Source organism: Theropithecus gelada, chromosome 4, assembly GCF_003255815.1.
Source record: "Theropithecus gelada isolate Dixy chromosome 4, Tgel_1.0, whole genome shotgun sequence".
NCBI lineage: Eukaryota > Metazoa > Chordata > Mammalia > Primates > Cercopithecidae > Theropithecus > Theropithecus gelada.
Window position 1 is genome coordinate 138509829 of NC_037671.1, and position 8475 is coordinate 138518303.

Here is an 8475-nt window from a genome sequence, read left to right on the forward strand (position 1 = left end):
CAAAAAAAAAAAAAAAAAAAAAAAAAAAAAGATTTTTATCTTTCTCACTGGTTTCAAGCAATTTGATCATTATATTTCTTGTAATATTTTCTTCAGGTTTCTTGTGCTAGGGATTCTTTGAGGTTCCTGAATCTGTAGGCCCATAGTTTTCATCACGTTTTAAATTTTTTCAGTTGTTATTATATTTCCTTCATTATTTTTTCTACCCTCACGCTCCTCCTTCAGAAGCTATTATTACAGGTTTATTAGCTGTATTAGTTCATTTTCACACTGCTGTAAAGAACTGCCTGAGACTGGGTAATTTGTAAAGAAAAGAGATTCTTTTCACTGTTCTGCATGGCTGCGGAGGCCTCAGGAAACTTACAATTGTGGGAGAATGTGAAGGGGAAGCAAAGACACCTTCACATGGTGGCAGGAAAGAGAGAGCTTGTGAGAGCTCAGGAATAACTACCATTTATGAAACCATAAGATCTCGTGAGAATTCACTCAGTGTCACAAGAACAGCATGGGGAAAACCACCCCCATGATCCAATCACCTCCCACTAGGTCTCTCCCTTGACATATGGGTATTACAATTCAAGATTAGATCTGGTTGGGGACTCAAAGCCAAACCACAGTATTAGGCTACTTAATGCTATCCCACAGTTTAATAATGCTCTCTTTATCTTTTTTCAGTCTTTCTCTCTTTGTCACATTTTGAATAGTTTTGATTCCTATGTCTTCAAGTTCACTAATCTTTTTTCTGCAGTATTTGATCTGATTTTAGTCCTATCCATTATTATATATCCTAGACATCGTATTTTTCATCTGTTGAAGTTATGTTTGGATCTTTTTTATGTCTTTAATGTCATCATACAATATGCTCAATCTTTCCTCTACTTTTTTTTCACTTATTGAATTGAAAAAGCCATTTTCTATCTTCTTAAACATGTGGAATATCGTTATAACTATTTTAATGTCCCTATTTACACACTTAATTTACCACTTGTATAATTTATGGATCCGTCTCTACTGACTAGGTTTTTTTTCTCCTTATTTTGGATGCAAAATAAGAAGAAAATTGTCTTATTTTTTCATTGCCTTATTTGCCAGACGTTGTGAATTTTACCTTGTTAGAGGCTAGATTTTTGTATATCTATAAAAAATCTCAAGCTTTGTTCCAAAAGTCAGGTAATTTATAGAAACAGCTTGACCTTCTCTTGACGTCCTTTTAAGTTTTGTTATATGAGATCAAAGCAGCCATTAGTCTAGAGTTGATTTTTTCCAACTATAGGCGATGCCCTTCTGAGAACTCTACCTGTTGCTACATTCATTATGGGGTTTTGTAATCTGACTGATAAAAATACAAACTACTTCCAGCCCTATTTGAGATCCAAGTCCTGTTTCCTCTGATACTTTTGGATGGCTCTTTCTCCAACCTCACCCATTAAGTTACATGTATATGCTGATCAGTATATAGTTGAAGACTTAGCTACAGATATCTGAAATTCTCTCTCTCTGTATAGCTCTGTCCTCTCCAGTACTCTGTTCTATGAAGTCAAGCCATTTTGATCTTCTGAGACTCCCAGCTCCACCTCCTCAGCTCAGAAAGACCACCGGGTTGCATCTGGATTTCTCCTTCCGTGCACTGTGGCCTGCAAACTGTCTCCAGAAAGTAAGCTGGAGCAATCACAGGTGTATTAATTTGCTGGGGTGGCCATAACAAGATACCCACAGATTGGGTATTAAAACCACAGCTTTAACAACAGAAATGTATTTTCTCACAGTTCTGAAGGCTAGATGCCCAAGATTAAGATGTAAGGTTTTGTTTCTGCTAAGGTCTCCCTTCTTGGCTTGTAGATGGCCACCTTCTTACTGTGTCCTGACATGATCATTTATCTATATGTGGGTGTGCACCCCTGGAATCTCCTTATTTGTCCAGATTTCTCTTCTTATAAGGACATCGGCCAGGCCAGACTAGGGCCCACCTTAGTGGCCTCATTTTAACTTAATCATCTTTTTAAAGGCCCTGTCTCCAAATACCATCACATTCTGAGGTACTGGGGACTAAGGCTTCAACATACTAACTATAGAGGAATACAATTCAGTCTATAACAGTAATGCTGCCCTCATTCTGTTTTTCCTGTCTCTCATGGATCACTCTTCGGTGCAGCCCGATGTCTGATAACTATTGTTTCATATATTTGCCTAGTTTTTAGTTGGTTTGGGGGAGAGGGTAAATCTGGCACTATATTATACCATCTTGGTTGGAAGCAGAAGACTGAAACAATTTTAAAGTACTACAATTTGTTAACCTTTTTCTTGCTTACCCTAAGATACGAAGATATTATTTTCTTCTTTTTTCAAAGATTTATAGTTTTGCCTTTCTTGCTTAAGTTTTTAATTCATGTGGAATTGATTTTTGAGCGTAGAGTAAGATTGAGGTCCAATTACATTTTTCCCATAAGGATATATAATTGTTTCAGCAATATTTAGTGAAAAGTCCATCTACTTTTCCCTTTGCTATGAAGTACATTCATATAATAAGTCAAATGTTCATAAACGTACAGTCGATTTTTGAGTCCTCTTTTCCATTGGTCTAATAATTTATTCCTGACCAATTGTGTATGGTCTTAATTACAAAAAGTAAAAAGTTTGATAATACCAATTATTGATGAGTTACAAATGAAAAGAAATATTCATACAATGCTACTGAGAATATAATTCAGTACAACTACTGTATTAGTGTACTAGGGCTGCTATAACAAATTATCATAAACCAAGTGGCTTAAAACAACAGAAAGTTATTGTCTTACGGTTCTGGAGGCTAAAAGCCTAATATCAAAGTATTGGTAGGACCGTACTCCCTCCAAAGGCTCTAAGGACAAATTCTTCCTTGTCTCTTCTAGCTTTTGTGGTTGGTGGCAATGTAGCTAACTGCATCATTTCAATCTCTGCCTCTGTCTCTACATGGCCATATTCCCCTCTGAGTGTGTTTTCTCTGTTTCAAATCATTTTCTCCTTATGAGGACATCAGTCAATGGATTTAGGACACTCCCTAATCTAATATGACTTCTTCCTAACTTGATTATATCTGTTATATCATACAGTCATATCATCAACACCACAATCAAGATGTAGGACATTTTCATCATCTCAAAAACTTTCCTGATGCCCCTTTGCAGTCAACTCTGTCTAAATTCTGGCCACAGACAAGCACTGATTTTCTTTTTGTTGCTATAGTTTTGTCCTTTCTGAAATTTTATATAGGTGAAATCAATTACAGTAGGTAGTCTTTTTATATGGTTTTTTTCAATTAGCATAACATTTCTCAGAATCATCGAAGTTGTTGTCTGTATCAGCGGTGTATTCCTTTTATAAAAATTTATTACAATATATTGAATTTCCAATCAATGGACATTTGCATTGTTTCTCTTTTGCTTCTATTAACAGTGTTACTATGAACATTTGCATACAAGTCTTTGTATAAACTTATGTTTTCATTTTTCTTCAGTAAATACCCAGCAGTGGGATTGCTGGAGCATAAGAAAATGCCAGACTATATTTCATCAGCAACATCTGAGAGTTCCAGTTGCTCTACACCCTAACACTTAATATTGGTCAGTCTTTTTAATTTTAGCCATACTAGGGGGTGTGTAGTTGTGTTTTGTTTGGTCTGAATTTGCATTTCCCTACTGACTAATTGTGTTGAGCTTCTTTTCACAGTGTCTATTAACTATTACTATATCTTTCCTTGGTGAAATACCTGTTTAAGTGTTTTGCCTTCTTTTCAATTGTGTTGTTTGTCTTAGTAAGTTATAAGGGTTTACTACAAATCTGGTTACAAGTCCTTTGTCAGATATTTTGCAAACATTTTCTACAACTCTATGGCTTGCCTTTTTGTTTTCTTAACTGTGCTTTTCTAAGAATTTTTTAAAAATTTTGAAATGACATACGTCTTCCTTGTTATTTTTGCAAGCTCCTTAAGGTCAGAAACTGTGACTTACATGTTTGAAGTACATAGTATATAATAGGCACCTGTAAATATTTAGTGACTATAATTAGTAACATTCCGAGGCCAATTATGTGGTAGTCACTGTGATTAGTGCTTCAAATTTTTGCTTGCATTCTACCATCACGTACCTGTAAGTAGATATTCTTACCCTCATTTTGCTGTTGAGTAAAAGAAGCCGCAGACAGGCTTCGTAGCTTGACTGAGGTTGTACAACTAGTAAGGGATAGGGCCAGACTCCAAACCTGGGTCTACTTGACTTTAAAGTCCATACTCTTAGCCACATGATGATGCCACCTTTTGTTGACTAATGAATGAGTGAATGAATGAATTCTACCTCATTTGTTCTTAAAGATTATGTGTTTATGTGCATATGTATTTGTATTTACTTTTCTACACATTAAAACTCTCTGCAACAATACAAGGAACTAAAAAACACAGTTAGCCATGGTGGTAAGGAAGAGTTGGGAAAGCAAAATAGGAAAGAAAGTTTGTATACGTCTTTTTTTTTAATTTTTAGACAATGTGAACGTATTATGTACTACATTCAAAGTATTGAGTAAAAATAATAAAGTCCCATATTAAAATAATGGTTTGTATTATAAATCAATAGAAAAACAGTTTGCACATTTAATTGAGGAAGCAATTGTTAACAATTCTTAGACCAGGCTCAGTGGTTCACACCTATAATCCCAACACTTTGAGAAGCCGAGTTGGCTGGATCTCTTGAGCTCAGGAGTTCAAGACTAGCCTGGGCAAGATGGTGAAATCCAGCTCAACAAAAAAATACAAAAATTAGCCGGGTGTAGTGGCATGTGCCTGTAGTCCCAGCTACTTGGGAGGCTGAGGTGGGAGGATCACTTGAGCCCAGGAGGTTGAGGCTACAGTGAGCCAAGATTGTGCCACTGCACTCCAGCCTGGACAATAGAATGTGACCCTGCCTCAAAAAAAAAAAAAAAAAAAAAAGGAAAATAAAAACAACTCTTAGAATAAGAGAAAGGTTGATTTCTGTGGAGAATTTCCTTTAGGGAATTTTAAAATTTCCAAGGCCCAACATGTGACTTTAGATATGTGCACAGATCCAGGCCAGGAGCAGTGCCTGTGGCTTTAGAATTCGCATCTTCATTCAGTGAATTGTGTAGTAGCTCTGGTGTCTGGCAGCCAAGCCCATCTTACTGTGCACTCTTGGCCCTTAGCAGGTGAGGCATTGGTTACTGTTGAAAACATGGGGTTATTGACATAGAGTTTCTACTTGTAGTCAATCGCTGCCTGGATTCACAGAAGGACAAATTACAATGCATTTTGAAACACTGGTCTACAGTCAAATACCAGTTATCACAGACTTCACTGGCCTTAATGAGGAGGCTGAGATGGATTTAATTACTGGGACATGCAATGCTTACACCAAACTCTTCGATTCACAACTTGGAAAAGCAAATGTGGATACAGATGAGTGTGGACATGGCTTCAGTAGGAAATGTCAAGTTTGTTCATCACTCTGAAGTTTCTTCAGCTGCCACAGAAACTGCACCCTCCCTCCCGACTGGTTGGTGATCTTGCTTTGCTCCCAAGAAGGTATTTTCTGCTGACCTGAGAGATCAGGTAAGAGAGTAGCAATGTGTCTTTTGTCCTCTGCCTCCAGTTCCCTGGCTGCCTGCATTGCTGCATTTGTTATCTGTGGATTGAAAGTGACACCATTCTCGAGGAGGGTGAATGCAGAGGTGTATGCACAGTTAGTACCAGTAACACCCCTAGAATGAGCCAAGAGAAGACGAGGGAAGGAGGAAAGGGAGCCTTAGGCATGGGCCTAGGAAAAAGTTCGGGGGTTACTTATGTAGGAGGTATGGATGGTGAAGCTGGATCTCTTCTTACCTGTGGTGAGCACACCATACCGGACAACCCAGGGCCTACATTATAGAGGGTGCACTCTGCGCATGCAATGCATTTTGTCAACAGAAAGCTCTGTGTAAAAGTCTTAAAGCAACTCCTTAGAAATCCTGTTTCATTATTAGTTTAGAAGGAATCAAAAATGGAAATGTGGCAAGAGCTGTAATGGGTATTAAAAGTCCCCGCTGGCAGTGCTGGGTCTTAACTCCCTCCAATGGTGATCCTCTTCAAATAAGGAGTCTTGAGCCAAAAATCCACCCTTCCTGTTAAATAAATGTTTATAGTCATTATTTTATTATAAAAGTGATAAGAGCTTGACAGTACAGCAAAGCACAATGAAAGATAAATGCATGTAAATAGTATAATGCAGTAATTAAAAGCCTGGTAAAAATCTCAACTCTGTCACTTAATAACCTAAATCACATAATAGCTTTGTGCCTCAATCTTCTAAAAACTGGAAATAATACTGATAATAATAACAGTAATAGTGTTTGCCTTCATGATATGGTTGTGGAGAAGAAACAAGTTAATATAGATAAAGTATTTAACATAGTATCAGGCAACAGGAAGCATACAATAATCCGTTGTGGTTGAGTTATGATTATTGTTGTTGCTATTATTGTTATTATGACACTAACATTATCTACAACTTTCTATATTTCATCTGTTAACAAACATTTCAATATAAAATCTGATCCTACTCCGTGACTCAGACCTTTGTCATTTTGATTGAAAATAGGTTTACCTGCTGGTCCCCAGTCTCACTCTTCTGCACCTCAGATCAACTTAGTGTATATCCAGAGGTAAGTATGTGGTAAGTATGCTTGTCATTTACATTATCTGTCAGCATGAGTATTGGTTTCCTAGAAACCTAATATTGAAAACACTTAGCATTGCTAAAAGCATTAAATGAAATAAAGACTCAATATAGCTGCACTAATCTGTGCTTTCTAAATTTACTGATGGAAGTGAAGAAAGTAGGTTGGCATGGAGTTTGTACAATTTATGGATCACACTGATCTGAATTCAGACAGTGTGTGCTCAAATAAAAATATTGTTTCCTTCCATGAGGTTTCCAATTTTGCAGAGAAGAATACCTCTGTTTAGTTCATTACTTAACACAATGGGTGGCCTTGCATTCTGGAATTGAAATGATACAAGAATGTCTTCACTGCATTATCCAGAGGTAAAGATTCTCTGGCACAAAATCACAACCAAGGTGGGGTCTCAAAACTATAGAACAAATGGCAGCAGCCATGCAGCCAGCCTTGGTTCGGGTGGGCTGTAGAAGTAGAGGTTGTCCTCGTGTGATCAGCACTGACTTCCTGTTGTGGCCACACGGACAGAGATGAGATGGCAGAAAGCAGGAAAGAAACCAGAGCTGCAATTGACAGGTGACTGGTCAAAGTTGAAGGGACAGAGACTACACCAAAGACTTCTCAGAAAATACTTGCCTAGGAGGCTCTTGGGAAGATATTCAGAGTTGCTAAACATATCCTGTTACTAGGAAAACGAGAGTTTTATCTTTCTCTTATTCAAAAAGAAAAAACAAAAAGAAAATTAGTGCTCTTAAGAAAAGGTATTTTAATGTCATCCATTATAAAATTAGAAAACCTTGAAAAGCAAAGGTTTCTTCTGACCATTTACATTGAGCTTCTTTCATAATCTCATATGCAACCTTGTGGATTGAAGGTGGAGAGTCCTTAGGATCACCCAGGAACATCTCTCTCCGCTCCCCCTGCTAGGCAGGAGGAGATTTCAAACCACATGTGTCTACTTCATTTCTGTCACTGGTAAGACAGTGTCATATGCTTTGTAGGTAACTCAAATATATTGTAGGTAACTCATAGATGTTGATTGAATTAATGTTTAATAAAATGAGATCACCAGTTCTGCTGTTATCGTCATCCTCATTTCAATTCACTGAACTTTGTACCAAAGCCAAATATATTATTAAAAAAAGAAAAAACAAGAAAATTCTGAAAAATTGATACAATCTAAATAATAATCATTAAAAAGTTGGTAAATTATGGTAAAATGGCATACTATGCAGTCATTAAAGAGACAATGTTGCTCTATATTTATTTACATAGAATGTTATCCTTGGGCAAAAAACTTATTTTAAAAATAGAAGCAGTTTAAAATATGTTTGATATAATGCCTTTTGTAAAAAAAAAAAAAAAAAAAAAAAAAAAACCATGTATGGGTATATGTGTAAAAATGTGTATGGGTGTGTGTGTGTTTGTAAATAGGAAATAATTGGAAGATATCCAACACAAGTTTCCATGAATGAGATGGGAGGTGGATGATAAGTGATATTTGTTTCTATATTTTATATATTACTATATTTTCTGTTTTTATGGTAATGAAAAAGTATTAGTTTACATTCTGAAATAAATTTAACTAGCTTAAAATAATATGTAGCAACAATCTTAAAAAATTCTTAATTACTAAAAATCTCATCATCCAATAATTATTTAAATACCTTTTCATACTGTCTATATAAGTCAGCTAATGTTTTATAACAAAGCCTTAAAGTACTAATTTATTATTATGGCCGATGAATCTGTGTGACACCTGAGGACTAAGTATTGACT

At 36.3% G+C, this 8475-nt stretch overlaps 1 long non-coding RNA gene across 1 annotated transcript in view; it reads left to right on the top strand.

Moving 5' to 3' along the window:
* LOC112623647 overlaps positions 1 to 7766 on the top strand; it is a 17630-nt gene extending 9864 nt beyond the window's left edge. The window contains exons 2-4 of the long non-coding RNA XR_003119183.1: positions 3494 to 3599; positions 5250 to 5593; positions 6592 to 7766. This is a non-coding gene — a long non-coding RNA (uncharacterized LOC112623647). The remainder of the gene's footprint in view (positions 1 to 3493; positions 3600 to 5249; positions 5594 to 6591) is intronic.
* Positions 7767 to 8475: the final 709 nt, after the last annotated feature.